Genomic DNA, 16,326 nt, shown 5'->3' on the forward strand with positions numbered 1-16,326 from the left:
CGCATTGTGGCGTGTGGTTGCGAGCGTTCAAAGTGCCTCTGGATGAAGTCTATAGGGTGGATACGTATACATACGTTAATAGTTGCCAAGCTTTTAGATGGATATGCTGGTAAATGAACCTGTTCAGAAAATCTACCAAGGAGAAATAATTCTTACCCGCTGGATGAACGGTTTCCTCTGAGGCGCTGGAACGGGCGAAGGTGTTCGCCAGTTACGCGCGTGAATTATGAAGTCGGAGAACGGACTAAAGCTAGAAAGAAGACTATTCAATTCAATTCAATTCAAAGAATCTTTATTCGGTGATTAAAAAACACCATAAAAGCACACACATATATACATGATAAAAAGTCATTAAACATTTCCAGGATCCTTTGTACTAAGTGTTAGCGAAAACATACGATACAGACAGTAAAAAAAAAAATGTATAACACTTTAAAAGGATAAAAATTTGAAACATTTCATTCATCTCCCCTAGTTAGCCTTAAACGGACCGCTACCTTAATAAAATTCATAATACAACACATTGTTAAGGGGTCCGAAGCTTTTTGTAAGAAGACTAATGCCTCCCTAGCGTGTGCCAATTTGTTTTTTTTTAAGAGGTTTACAAGAAATCTGCGCCTGGGCATTGAATAAAAGGGGCAGAGTAAGACGAAGTGAAAGGAGTCCTGCGGAGACCTGTTGTCGCAGCCGCAGGGCCCCTTCTGTTCAATTGATGTTACAAATCCTGCAGGTGATGCCAACATAAATGGGAGTAAGTTCAGTCTGAAGCGGCACATCAAGAATCTATCCTGTGCGTTATACATGAGGTACAAGTATGGCTCCATACCCTCCACGCTCTTCACCAGGTTATGGGCCCTCACTGTCTTTTTACACCCTTCAGCCTCAGCTCTGCATAGGTTTTTCCGCTCTAGGAAAATTTTCCCTACTTGCATCTTATTCTGGGCTACAATTGTTGCGGGGTTGGTAAAGAGGTTCCCAAACCCTAGTTCCTCTAGGGTATTCTTTACATAATGGAGCCAGGGAATGCGCATACATTTGTCCCTCTCTAAACAATCCGATAAGATATCTCTACTGAGTGACGCATCAGGATTGACCCAGATTTTTAACCAGGCCACAATAGGCCTCAGTTTTACCAGGTCTTCTATATATGGCCTCCCTAACTCCCTATGGGCTACAAATCCGGCAGTACTTTGGGGTGCTCTCAGGATAGATTTCAAATATTTGTTTTCTTCCCGTTGGATTCTTGTGGTATTAACAAAGCCCCATACTTCTGCCCCATAAATTACTTTGGAGCATGATACAGAGCTGTACAAGTTCATCACCTGTTCCGGGGACCATCTTCCTAGCCTCCTGCCGTAGCTAGCTATTGCCCCATTAGATGCAATCATTTTGCCACAACGCTCCTCCACCAAGGAATCAAACTGTAAGGCGCCATCGAAAGTTACACCAAGATAGGGAAACGTTTTAACCTCTTCTACAATGTGACTCCCTATTGTGTAAGTGAATTTGGAGGTAGTTTTTTTCCCCGCCAGGAGCACATATGATTTACCCAAATTAACAAAGAGGTCCAGGGCACCCATGAACTTAACGAATCCATCGATCAAGATTTGTAAGCTCCTGGGTGTGCGTGCAATCAGCACCGCGTCATCTGCGTAAAGCAGAACAGGAATATGACGCGACCCCACCCTTGGGCAATCTGCCTTTAGACCTAACAAAAACTGCTCCAAATTATTAATATAAAGCGAAAACAAAAAAGGGGCGAGAATGCAGCCTTGTCGGACTCCACTCATACAGGGAAAAGAGTTGGTCAGTCCCCCCTCCCTATTGAATCGAACCTTAGCCATGGTGTCGCTATGTAGTTCCCTCAGTATATTAATTAGGCAACTCTCTATCCCCATGCTAGACATCATGACCCACAATTTTTCCCTATTGACGTGATCAAATGCCGCTGCCAAATCCATGAATCCCATGTAAATGGATTCATCGCTAGCCATGGTATATTTGGCAGTCAGCATGTAAAGGTTCAGGCATTGATCACTAGTGGACCTCCCTGTCCTAAATCCGTATTGAGTGTCCGAGAAGATGTTATTTTCTTCGGTCCACTCGGACAGTCTGTTAAGGATTGCCCTACCCAGGAGTTTTGCCGATACGTCAATCAGGGAAATCGGGCGATAACACTTAGGATCATCCCTGTTGCCCTTCTTGAAAATCGGCACAATTACCGCTTTGGACCAGGACAGTGGCAGGCCACAGGTAATGGCAGTGTTAATGACCCTTGTCATTAAAGGGGCCCAAAGTTCAACGCTACTCAGAAACAGATCTGGAGGAATTCCGTCGGGTCCCGGGGCTTTGTTTTTGGTCAAACCCTCTATCCCTGCAGTGATCTCCTTGATGGTAAATACAACCGGTGAAGCCTGAGTTGAAATAACTGGTAACTCTACAATAGTGCCGGGCTCATGGTTATACAGACTCCTATAATGGGTGACCCACTGTTCTGGGAGGATATTAGCCCCTATCTCCGGGATATCTTTTTCCTGGAAGGTTGGGTTATTAATGATTCTCCAGAAACCCGCTAAATCCTTTCTCTCCCCTGCTTCTCTTAAATCTGTCCACGCTTCTGCCTGCAAGGCAAGTTTCCTCCTCTTAATCTCTTTTTTATAATTTTCTCTACACGCCTTGATTTTATGAGGGACCCTTGGTTTAGATTTAAGGCAGCTTTTCAGCTCCCTCAAAGCTTTGGAGCAGTCTTTATCGAACCATCGAGGATTACCGTGGTTCTTTAAGGGCACACTAGTCTTTAGCAAGCCATCAATCAGAATAACAATCTGATCGAATGCTTCCAGTAGCCTTGGTCCGTGGACTTCTGTATCTAAACAGTCATTGATGGCAAGTTTGCCAGCGTCCACCAGGTCCTTATAAAACTTTTCCCCGTCTATTTTGGACCACTTTAGTCTCCTGCCTTGATCTGTTACCCTCTCTATGATTGTGCGTTGGTCTCTATTTCTTGAGCCCACCCTATACATCAGCTCCAAGACAAGTGGGTTATGGTCACTGAAACCACTCCATTCAATCCCTGCACTAGTTATCTTATTTATCAGAGATCTTGAGACCAGGATGTAGTCTATGAAGGATGAGCATCCTCTACCCTTAAATGTGGGTGGGAGTGTACCATCCTCCTGCGTCCCCATCATGTTAATAGTATGCACAAGGTCATACTTGAGCCGGAGCATACTGAAAGCTAACCCTGTCGATGTAAGGGAAAAATGCGGCCCCTTCTCCATGGGACATTGGGACCAGTCTGTATTTGTTTGAACCAATGCCGGGCACAAGTGGCAATTATAGTCTCCCATAACCAACAGCGCATATGGCTGCCCCTTTTTTTGGACCTTTGTTTCCTGACCCAACCTGTGATCCAATTCAGCTGCAAGAGGGGTATGGGTTCCCGCTGTCTCGTTATTGTAGATATTAAAGGCTACAAAGCTAAGCCCTTCCCGGTGAACCTAACTGCCTGAATCCTATGGGAGTTCCAGTCTGGGCAAGAGCAGCTGCCCGGAAGGCCTAAGTCTATGTAAATAGATAATCCTCCCATGGCTCTCCCTGATCTTGATTTTTGCGCGGGTACAAAGAAACACTTATACCCCTGCAAGTGGAAGTTATTCTCCGTTGCCCATGTCTCCTGCAGACAGATTACATGGAATTTCCTAATATAGTCGAGCCACTCTTTGTTATTAAATTTACCAGCCAGACCAGCTATATTCCATGAGATCATTCTCAGTGCCTCACCCCCCTGCTCTAATCCCCCATGGGGCCCCCTTTGTATCTCACACCCTGACTTTTCCGTGTCCAGCCCATGTCCCCCTCCTATACATCCAATATCTACAGCCCTAGGTCCATCTCGCACGGGCTTCATGCCACAACTCGATGGCATTTGCTTTGCCACGGGACTGTGCTCCTCCGACTCTTCTGTCAAGACCCCTTTACCCCCATCTCCCAGAGGACCATTATCCGTTTGTCAATCCACCCCCTCTAGACCATTCAGACAATTAAACCGGTTGAATGTGTGAAGGGGTGGCTCTGGGCGGCTAAATAATGGCCTGGGGTTAAATTCGTGACGTTCACCCCTCCGACCAAACCCCTCCCAATTATCATAGGTTCGAAGCGTATGTACAGGGGCAGGGATAGGGGGAAAGAAGGACACCTGAAGGGTTTGAATGGTTGATACCTGCGATCTATTCTTTCCCTGACATATGTGAGAGACCGTTCCGGCATCCCTGAAGCTCACCAATATGCAATCCCCTACAATGGATTTGTGTGTTCTCCCCACCCATGGAACCCTTCTGACCATTATAATTTCGTTATTTAGATGTATTGGTAGGGGTCTATTCAAGTTTAGCCACTTAATTACCCTGCTTTTTAGGGAACAAAAATCCTCAGCTTCACCCACTTCTAGCGGGGGAACGCCCGCCATGACTACAGTGAAGTCATTTGCCTCTGGTGGTAAGTTAGGTCTACGTGGCCTGGGGGGAAGCTTCATTAAAGGTGTTAGTACGGCACTGTCTGTAGGCTGTGCCGGAGGAACAGAGTTTGTAGGGGGGTAGGCCCATTGGGATTAGTTGACTTCGTTGGTACTGGGTTATTCCTCTGGGGTTGTGATGGGGCGGCCGCATTCGCAACCTGTGTGGGGGCTAAACTCATTACGCTTTTTGGGGGCTGTTTGGGGGCTGTTGGGGTGGGGATGAGCTCAGGGGGCCTTCCTTGAAAGCTAACCGGGATTTTCATGCTACTTATTGTAGCCTCCAGGATGGTTAATCTAATTTCAACCTTTTTAATGCTTTCACTAATTGGTAACAATAGTGACCTGAGCAGAAATTCCAAGTTACCTAGCGGGGCGACAGAAAGGGGGACATTAGCAATGTTATTTGCTATGTCTTTAATCAAAACGGGGGCCAAACCGTCCTGTGCAGCAGGTTTAGGGTGTAATTCATCCACTGGTGTCACAGTCGGTATGGGGGGTTTAGATGACTTCCCAAACTCAGAGTGAGGGGTTTTGGGTTTATTTTTTCCCTGGGCACACCTCATCTTCCTCCTGCGTTTGTTTGGGGGGGCCCAAGTACTCCTTGTACAGCAGCTGGCTTAGGTTTAGCTTTCCTAGCTTTCGGAGCGGGGGGGGGTTGAGAAATTAGATCAATAGTCACCCTACTTGGACTTATACTACTCACTGGGGTTACACTCGTGGGTGAGACTAGGGGGGTTTTTGTACAATCCCTCAGCAGGATTGGGACGTCGTCTATTGAAGTCAACTCTTCACTAGGCGTGGTGGGGTATTCTCCAAGGGGTCTATTTTTCAGTTTGTCTATAGAGCGTCTCCGCTCTGCCCTGAGCCGGTTTAAAGTGCTCTCCTTGTCCCCATCCCCCACAGCCCGAGGAAAGTAGTTCTCTAAGGTCCTATTTTTAACTCCTCCCTGCTTCATGGGGGTGCCTTCCCTTGCCGGGGACGGCATGTCATCTAAGGTTTGTTAGTGACTATGGGGCACTATATCAGTAAATTGGACCAGGAACCAGATGACCAAAGCAAGAGAGTAGGCCCAGCCCAGCCTACTCCGGCCTAGGACAGCCTAAGACGGTCCCGCCCTTGTCCCGGGCTTCTCCCGGCACCCTCCCGCGCGCTCCCGCGCAGCGGTATCACAGTGCAGTAATAAAGGGGAAGAGGTGGGGCGAGGGGCGGGGCAGTCAGGGAGAGCGACCCAGGTGTTGTGGGTTGACCTCACGCAGGGACTCCTGGAAGTTTGAGTCCCTGCGGGTTCGCTCGCAGCCCTGAACTTGCCTGTATCCACGCCAAAGTCCAAAGTCCGATGTCCAGGAACAGAGCCCCTCTATCCTCGGGGCGCCTCTCTCCACACCGCGAAGCGGGATCCGCGGAGCGGGTCCGGCGAGGAGCTGCTGCAGAAGAGGAAACTCCACAGGTGCAGGGATCAGCCCACGGACTAAAGCTAGAAAGAAGACTAGCTGAGGCGGCCATCTTGTAGTGGTGTGAGCATGTCACCGACTTTGAAAATACAATACAAATGCTATGTAGAAGGTAGACCATGAAATGAGTTGAAAATATAACGGCCGGAACGAAGTACACTAATCTAGTAACATGCTGATGGGAAATGAAGTGGTTGAAAGATATGAATGTGGGTGAAAACGCCTGTGGGCTACAAACCTGTTAATAAAGTATGGAGTCAACCGTTACCGAAGCTAATGTTGCTCCTGCTATATAAAACATACGAGAGCTGCCTGAGAAATGAGGGTCGTGAAAGAAAAAAGGGAGAAAAGAAAGGAAAGAAGAAAGAAAGAAAAAAACGTATCCTCCATGCATGTGATGTATGAAACCTTATAACCCAATGTAAAGCGAATGACTAGACAAACAGCTGATTCATGTACAAAACTGCAGAAACACGCCAGGGGCTCACATGTTGCTTAGAACAAGATGTATTTTTACAGAAAACATATCAATTCAATTCTATCGTTGAGACCCTCTGGTGCTAAAGTTTGTAAAAACTTGATCCACCATGCCTCCCTCTGAGCTAGTGTCCTTTCAGGATTTTGACCTTCGATGAATGTCAATGATTCAAGGATCGTGAACTGTAATTGGGCAATGGTATGGTGATTTTCAAGCCAATGTGAAGCAAAATAAGATTTAACAGACTTTGTGCGAATGGTACTCTTATGCTCTGTGATTCTTATCTTTATTTTGCGTGAGGTTTTACCTACATAAAGCAATCCACACAGACATTTGATTGCATATATGACATTACTTGTATTGAAATCACTGTTGTGTTTAAGTGTGATTGGTTTGCCTGAATGTGGATGATGAATCACATTTCCCATGAGGACATTTTTGCAGTGTACACAATTAAAACATTTGCGCATTCCCTTGAATTGTTGTGTAATTGGTATCCTGCTTGAAAGTATGTCTTTGATGTTTTTTCTGTGGGTGTTTATGCAAAAAGAGGCTCTTCGTCGAATAACCCATTGAAATCAGGTTCACTTCGAAGTAAGTCCCACCTGGGACTTGATTATTTTCTTGATCGAATGTGATCGTGTTGAAAATTTAGCCACGAATACCAACCGGTTGGTTTCTGGTTTGGCTTGTGGCCTGAGTAAACTGACACGGTCTCTGGATTGTTATTCACTGACTCACAGCTGATACATTAGGAGCAATCTTTCTATGTATATAGTTTGTTTGTGATAACTTGAACATTGTCACACGCAGTTTTAGAATGCAGCAAGCAGTGAGCTTTTTTATCATTGGCCTCGTTATATGTTATGTGTTTTTTCTATCATTCTCTTTACAGCGCCCCTGAAGAAGGTATAGCATCCCGAAATGCATTGGGCATGATTTGGAAGACCGTTTTTGTAAATGTGAATTCTGTGAAAAAATCTTTTTCGTGTATATATTTCTTAACGAAGTTGCAAATGTGATTATTCAACATTTTGTATCTTTGTACTCAATTGATCTTTATCTGGACTCGACATCCATGATTTCTTTATAATTGATTGTTTTGTGAAGCAATCAGTGTAGTGATTGGAAACCTTTTGGATAATATAAAAGTGTATTCAACTACGTACATTTATTTTGTGTGTTTATGTTTGAAAGTGATATACTTTACTCTAGCAGTGCATCTGGTATACCAGTGGTTTTCCACTAGCTGTTGATCTTTATTGCTTAGAAAACTGCATCACCCCATATCCTGGCAACAGAGTCCAGAAAACTGTTGCACGCTCAAGTGCAATCCCCAGTTTACAATCCATAGACTGGAAAGCAATGCAAACTCCCTCGAATTTCAACAGCAAGATGCCATTCATTTTCCTGTCAACTGCCTGTTGTTCTCAAAATCAGGCCACAACTCGAATGGGTGCGGGGAAACCTTGTTAGACCCCTTTCCACCCCCCATGGAGGGCAATGGTGAGATCTAGTGTCCTTTTTAAGACCTATTGGTGTCTGGCCCTTCCTTCTCTGTTAACCTCTGTCATTCTCGGCTCACTCACGGTGTGGAAAAGGGTCCCAGGATACCCGATCCCAACATGGCAGACAGTGGTCACTTTTTTCTCCCCCTTGCTGATTTTTTACTTACAAAACCCTGCCAGGACTGTACCTGACCTCAAGAAGATGTCTGGAATTTTCTCTGAGCTATGCTCCCCCCCCACCCGCACTATTCTAACATTCCCCTGACCACTACCCGGACAGCGGAGTTCGAGCATTTTGTCCGACGCCCGATGGAGCTGCTCTGTTCAGCTAATTGAGGAGATCGGCCTTGGTTCATCCCCTGACCGTCACCTGCCCAGCCGGACTCTGGACATAGTTTCTCCCCTTCTCCCTGTCTCGCCCTCCCCCTTTGTGTATTCCTGCCGTTCTGCCTTTTCCTTGTCTCCTTTCTTTCCATTTTTCCGACTGATGCCCGTTGGAGCTTCCTAGAGAGCTATAGAGGAGACTGGCCCTGGATTATCTCCCTGGCCGTCACCTACCCACTCATTCTTTGGGCTGACTTTCCCTTTATCTCTTTTCCGTCTTCCCCCTCGTCCTCTCCCTTCTCACTCCGCCTCTCCCCTTTCCCTCTCTATTTGTTTCTCCAGACATTGGACACAGTTCTTCCTCGTCTCCCTGCTATGGCTCCTTCCTCCCCTCCTTTCCTATTAATTCTCTCAATCTTGTTGTTTTTTTACTGTAACTTACTACGCTATTGTAACTGATGTAATTTTTAACTCAATGCTCCTCTGTCATAGCGTTCTGATACCTACAGGTCTAGCCAGCACTTTATAATCATTTTAATGTACCTTTAATGCAACGTTCCCCTGGTTATGCGCTCTGATACCTCCGGGTCTAGATAGTGCTACATAACCTTCACAAATCAAATAATCTAAAAACTGTTTTTTTCCGAATGCTGAGACCTGAGCAACATGGCTGATGAACGGTGGAGCTGCTTGACAGCTAATGAGGAGATTGGCCCTGGTTTTCCCCCTTGATCGTCACCTACCCAGCCGGACGTTGGGAATTGCTTGTCCTTGTCTCCCCGCTATTAATCCTTCCTCCTACAAATTATTGAAACATTGTTTGTGTACTGTACCTTACTATGCTCTTGTATCTGATGTAACGCAACTATCCTAAATGTAAAGCGCTCTGATACCCTCTCGGGTCAAGTTTGCGCTATATAAAACTTTATAAATAAATAAATACATTTCGATATTCAAATAAACGAAGAAGATTTGACCTATGATTCGCCATTGCACTATATAATTATGTACTTACATATATAAATTATGGCCCACAACAATACTAAGACACATCAGTCAGCAGGAAACTGTAACTTATGCCTCTTACATTCACATAGTACATATTTGCTACATTGGTTGTACTGCACTGTACAGCCAAACCAATAGGAATGGAATAACTGAAGAGATCTGTCACACTGCTGGACGATTCCAATGAGTTTAATATAGTCCACCACTGCAGGTCCCAAATATCTAAACACTCTAGCCACTTCTTTACATCTCACAAGGATACTCAGATATGGTTAAAAAAGCTCTGTTGTGTTTTGAGAGTGACGGCGAGTCGAGAGGCACGGTGTTACGAATGGAAATCAAGTAATGACTATGAATTATGTATAACCCCAGGTGTATCACCTATCATAGTGATAACCGAAATTTGGATTGCACTACTGATTTTGGAGATTTAATACATCAGATTCTAAGAGACTACGGACTCTCTATTTAAATTGGGAGACAGACTGAAAGGTCACCACTAAGAATATTTGTTTTTATGGATTGGAGATGCACCAAATTTGAAAGTATTTGAAGTATTGGTCCGGATACTTTTGTGACCTACATAAGAGTGGAGCTATTTGATAACTGCCCTGAGGAAGCCCTATTCGGGGTGAAACACGTTGGCTGCGCTTCGGGTGCACGTTTGCATCATTCTATGTCATTTGTGGTCCAAGATTCCATTAAAGGATAATTTCTAACATCATTTGAAGAGTCCGGATTGAGTTATCTGTTTGTGCATTTGTGCAATTTGATATGTTTATGTTGCCTCTCTGTGCTTTTTTAAGTGTATTGTAAATGTGTGGTCTATTGGCAGAAGATCAGTGAGGTGGGAAACTTTGACTAAAAAGTGTATTTACGAATTGTGTATAACGAGGTGGTGCAGCTTTTAAATGTCCCTTTCTGCCATTGTTTTTGTTCTTATACTCAGATATGGGATGACAATAACAATGCCAATCCCAACAGATCGCTCCACTTCTCTCCCCCCTTAACTATGCTAGCACAGTACCACAACTATACACAAAATCTCAGATTTTTCAACCCAGTGCCCTAAACAGCTAAGCAGACTATATTATAAGATATACTAACAAGCATTGGCAAAGCCAATAGGTTTCGCCTATGCAAGCTCTATTGGCTTTGTCAATGTTTTTTAGACAAGCTGTACACCACTGTAAGCTGCTGTCCAACATGCTTCAAGTAAATAAATAAAAAAGCGCCGTGACACGGCTCTACTTTTTAGACATACTGCACAGCTTAAATACACTTGGAATTCATTGCAGGAACCCGGAGTGCTAGTGCTTGCTAATCTTAAGTTTCAGTGTCTTACGTTGAGGCCTGTCAGAGAGCAGCTCTTTCAGGGCGGCCTGTTATTGCCACTTTAAGGAGTGCCCTGCAGAAAACAACAAAGGACAAAAAGGAGGATATGGTGGGTTAAAAGCAATAGCGGAGGGCGAGGGGTGGTGGGTTAGCACACCGAGGAGGAGATAAGAAGGCCTGCAGATGCACTCGTATTGAGTGCTCGCTAAGTGTCGCTGTGTAATGTAAGTGGTGCTCATGTAAAGCACTTCAATACCTTTGGATCGATTTGCGCTACATAAAAGCGCCCCCCACCCCAAAAAAGGCCCTTAATGGAGCTAAAAAAGAGATGAGGGAGCAGGGTGGGGGGGGGGGGGTCACAAGGGAGGTTGGGGCAAGTGGCTGAAGCAGGAGGGTGGGTAAAACAACAAAGAGCAGAGAGGGAAACATAGTGGGTTAAAAGCAGGCATGGGGGGGTTGTTAAAAACAACTGCAACAGGCAAAGGTGGTGGAATGACATGCCGGGGAGGAGAGAAGATGGCCTGCAGATGCACTTGAATGGAGTGGTCGCTAGCAAATTCATAGTTGCAAAGGTTGCAGATTGCTATGCGTGACATTTTCATAATCTTAGTCCAATTATGAGTGACATTTCAACGGCTATGAGTGACACTTTCTTGCAAGCAAAATCAAGCAATGAAGACGAGAGGACCATATTAATATTAGAAACTTCACCCATTTAAGCAACAAGAAACTCCAGGAAGATCTTAAAACTGCTGTAAAGCACCAGAAATGGTCTCTCTGTCCATGTAGGACCAAGCCCAACAGAAAGGACGGTGGAGGGCCCAAAATGAACAAGTTACATACTGAGCCATCTCCGCTGCCTAAGTGTCACACAGTCTCAGCTGACCCACGGGCGTGCCGGCTGTCGGGCACCATTTTGCATTATCCTCACTGGCTGAGGCTGGCACAGTAATCTCCCATACAACATAGCCGAAGCTTATGACTGTCAGAAATTACCCCCAGACAGTTTTGAGAAATAAACTGCAAACGTAAAGAAGGGCACCGAAACACACACTTGGTCACAGCCAGGCCGCGGCTGGCAACCAGTGACCTGTTAGCTATATATAAACAGCAAATTGCGATTCATGAAATTACCACCGGAGGACAGCAGAGGGCAACAAAACTCTCAATGAATGTCTAAAACCTTCCCGGGAGTGGCGTGTTTGTGCGCACAGTCTGCTTAGTTTGGAAGCTCATGCTCGTGGTACGCCCCTGCTTGCTCCCCCAAGGTGGATGCCGCCACAAGCACGAGTATGTGCTTCCAAAAAGAGCAGAGCGACGGCTAATGGTCCTCCTATGCAGCGCATGTGCACTGCGTAGTCGAGAACTAAAAAGGGACCAGATTACTGAAAACCATAAAACAGCGTGTCTGATTCTCATACTTCATCATCGACTGCACTGCTACACGCTTTGTCCTATAACACAATAACCAAACCGCAATTCTATGTCAGGAAGCAGAGGCGAGGATTATGCATAACCTTTCTTCATTTATTTGACAGCAAGTTAAAAGATAAACCGAAAAAACACAGTCCATGAACTACATAACCCATGAGGCACAGCAGTAGCCATGGGAACCAGTCAACCAACCATAGTCCAGCCAAGTGCATATAGAGACTCCCTCGACGTAGTCCTTCCTCTTTCTTCATTGCTGCCCCCGTCAGTTAAGTCCCTTCACATATCTTTGAGCTTCGGGATTTTGGCGTGACAGTTTATTTCAAAGTTATTCCTTGCCTGTTTAGTACTGCCGGGTCTCTCCCGCGTTGTGTGAGACGCGGTAGGCTTTAGGCTCGAGTGTCTTTTGTGGCAAATAGCGCAAGTGCGCTGTGCGGTGCCGCTTCAACGCGCCACCGGCGTTTCTGGATTCCACCACAGTGCCCTTTGCGCATGTGTGGTAGGAACGCGCTGAGGCACTAGTGCTTCGTTCTAGCAGTATTTTGCCTCTCCCCCTTCATTTGACACCGCGTTTGCGGTACGTTTGACGGGCTTTGCCCACATTTAAAGAGTTTTGTTGGTTTATTTTGTGAAAAAATCCATAAAAAAAAATAATATACCTACTTTTGTTCAAAACACTTTGGTATTTCACTTACTGGGCATTGGTGTTAGGGAACCCTTTTGTACTTTATCAGGGTGTTTCAGTTTATGGGTGCCCAACCCTCTTTGACAATGCAGTCACGTAATGAACATGACTATGTGGCATTACCCTCTAATGAGGAACAGCCCTCCCAGGGACGCCCTCCTGCAGAGGTTGACAAGCTCCTTTTTTCGGCCATTGCCCAGGTGCTTGCTCCTCTGCAGGACAGCGTCAATAAGTTGTCTGCTCATGTTTTTAAGACTTTTGCTGGTATCCTGGGGGACGGTGGGGCTGGGCCTAGTGGCATTCACTCCGTGGTGCCACGCAAGGCCATTAAGCGTGACGCGGGGCACCTCGAGGGCTTCACTAAACTAGCTGAAGTCTTCCATAAGAGTGCCCGCACGCTGAGAAGCGCACCCTACCGGGAAGAAGACTTACCCGGATATACTGGTGGCGATGCCACCCCAGATTTTGACCCCGACGAAGGGTTTCCCGATGGTGGAGAGGGTGATGACGATGATGTTTTTGGGGATAATGGTAATTCCTCAGATGATTTGATGGATTCTGGCAGGTCTTGGCGCCCTCGGTCTTCTTGCTCAGAACAAGGGGAGGGGGAGCTGGTTCATCCTGATATGTTTGATCTTACTTGTATCTTTCGTCTACGTTCTGCGGACTGGGTTCCCGATAAAAAGACTGCGGATTATGTTGCTGCTAAGATCAGACAGCCCCTTACTCAGGAAGTGAGATCACGCCTCAGGTCAGAGTGTCCTAGACCTTCCGTCCCTAATGGTGCTACGGCTACCCCTGAGATAGACCCTAAGCTGTGGACATTTTTTGCGAAATATAGGAAGGACCCTAAAAGGGTATAGATCGTTCCTGGAGGGCTTGCCAGGACAAGCTTATCGATGTTGTGGGGCCATTGACTAAGATTATCTTTCTGGTTGAAAAGAAAGAAAAAGGCTTCAGACCGGTTATCAACCTCAGGTCTTTCAACGAGTGGTTGGTTTATCGGCTCTTCAAGATGGAGGGAATCCATCTGCTCAGAGATCTCCTTCTCCAGAACGATTGGTTAGTTCGGTTGGACCTCAAGGATGCCTATCTGTCGGTTCCCATCTTCACTCCACATTGCAGGTTCCTTCAATTCCTGTGGAGGGGTCACACTTACAAATTCAGAACTCTTCCCTTTGGTCTTTCCTCAGCACCCTGGTGCTTTGCCAAGCTTCTTTGGCCCGTGGTGGAACATCTCTGCACAAAGGGCATACGGTTAATTATCTACCTGGACGATATCCTTCTGATGGATCAATCCAGATATCATCTTCTCCTCCACTTACAGATTACAATTTCCCTTCTAGAGAGTCTGGGGTTCACCATCAATGCCCAGAAGTCGGATCTGGTTCCCCAGCAGAGCATGATCTTTCTAGGTTTTCGCATCGACACGAGGGATGCCACTTTGAATCTTCCATCACAGAAGATTTCCAATATCAAAAAGGAGATTTGAAAGGTTCCCCGTCGAGACAGGATTTCCCTTCGTCAGCTTGCCAGGATTGTAGGCTTGTTATCGTCATCGATTCAGGCCATCTTTCCAGGGCATCTGCATTACAGGGCCCTCCAGAGGTTGAAGGCCTCACATCTTCGGAGGGTCTCACTGATTCGGAATTGATCTCCCTTTCCTCGGAGGCCAGGTCGGAACTTCTTTGGTGGATAGACCATATGGAGGCCTGGAATGGGAGAGCGCCCTTCGGCTCCCGTCCGGATCTAGTGATAGAGTCGTATGCTAGTTGCCTGGGCTGGGGGGCCTGATGCGGCTCTCTCTCGGTGGGAGGCATATGGACGGAGGAGGAGCTCCTTCTCCATATCAATTGTCTAGAACTTCTAGCGGGTTCTTTTGCCATTTGTTCCTTCATGACGAACAGGGTCTCCTGTTGTGTCCTCCTAAGAATGGACAATACGACAGCGGTGAGGTACATAAACCGTCTAGGAGGTACTCATTCCAAGATTCTGGTAGATCTTGCCGAAGATTTTTGGCATTATTGCCTTCAACGTCAGATTTCGGTGACGGCAGAGTATCTCCCAGGAGATCAGAATTGTGTGGCGGATTGGAACTCCAAACATTTCAGGGATGCCAGCGATTAGAAGCTGGATCCTGCGGTGTTCTTTCAGATTGTGACCCTTTGGGGCCTTCCTCTGGTGGATCTCTTTGCTTCCAGATGGAATGCCCAACTTCCCAGATTTTTCAGTTGGAAGCTGGACCCGGGAGCGGAAGCTGTGGACGCCTTCCTTCAGGATTGGTCGGGGATCCTAGCTTATGCGTTTCCTCCCTTCCTTTTCATCCAAAGAGTTGCAGCCCAGGTCCGCAGGCAGAGAGCCTCTCTGATCCTGATTACCCCGATTTGGCGAGCCCAGATTTGGTTTCCGTCCCTTCAGAAATTGTCTTGTGACAGACCTTTTGGTTTCCATCTTTCAACGGCATCCTGTCGGATCACCTGGGTCACCCTCATCCCCTGGTTCTCCAAGGCCATCTACATCTTATGGTTTGGAGGATTTCAGGAGACGATGTACTGACGTCTCGCTTTTGAGAGAAGCTGAAATCCTCATCCAACAGGCCTGTGCCCCAGGTACTACCAAGCGATACAGATCAGCTTGTAGGAGATGGGTTCGTTGGTGTGTGCCGAAACACCTGCATATCGTGGGCGCGTGGTCAGCCCTTTCAGTAGGTCATTCTCTGGTAGTTGGAAACCGGTCGGTGAACATCCATGGGTTTGTAAGCTCTTGAAGGGAATTTGTCTTTCGCGTCCTCCATAACCTCGTTATTCAGGCCTCTGAGATGTTAACTTGGTCCTTCGTTTGCTCTTATCTTGGCAAGATTTATTTATTTATTTTTTTTGGCCTTAATGACATATGCAATTCTAGAACTTTTGGGGGCTCTGCCATGTCCGGGCCAAGCAGCTCCAAAAGCGCGCTCCGCACCCTGTGGAATTGAAAGCGTTGCAACATAGGGATCTCCGCTCACTTGATCCCAGGTTTTGACCGCATCATCCTGAAAGAGGTCGCCTGCTCGGTGAAGACCTAGCCCATAGGCAGAAGCCAGAGCATCCATTTCAGTGGCATACCTGGTGAATATAGCAGCGCACCTCCCTGCCGCTGTAGAAGCGAGTGCCACGCATGGTTGGTAGCGGTTAAGTCAAGTCAAGTTTAACATTTTTATAGCGCACTACTCACCCAGAGGGTCTCAAGGCGCTTGAGGGAAGGGGTCCTTTACCTATCGAATATCCAAGTTTTTAGTTGTTTTCTGAAGGAGAGGTGGTTCTGTGTAAGGCGGAGGTGGGTGGGGAGAGAATTCCAGGTTTTGGCCGCTAAGTAGGAGAAGTATCTTCCCCCCCATGGTGGATCTATGGATGCGTGGAATTGCGGCGAGGGCTAGATTGGATGATCATAGTTGGCGGGTGGGGGTGTAAAAGGACAGGCGTGTGTTGAGGCATTCGGGTCCTAGGTCGTAGAGGGCTTTGTGTGCGTGGGTGAGGAGACGGAACGTTATTCTCTTGTTGACGGGGAGCCAGTGGAGGTCTTTCAGGTGACCGGAAATGTGAGCTTGGCGG

The sequence above is a fragment of the Lissotriton vulgaris genome, chromosome 3_1 (genome assembly GCF_964263255.1).
Source record: "Lissotriton vulgaris chromosome 3_1, aLisVul1.2, whole genome shotgun sequence".
NCBI classification, from domain to species: domain Eukaryota; kingdom Metazoa; phylum Chordata; class Amphibia; order Caudata; family Salamandridae; genus Lissotriton; species Lissotriton vulgaris.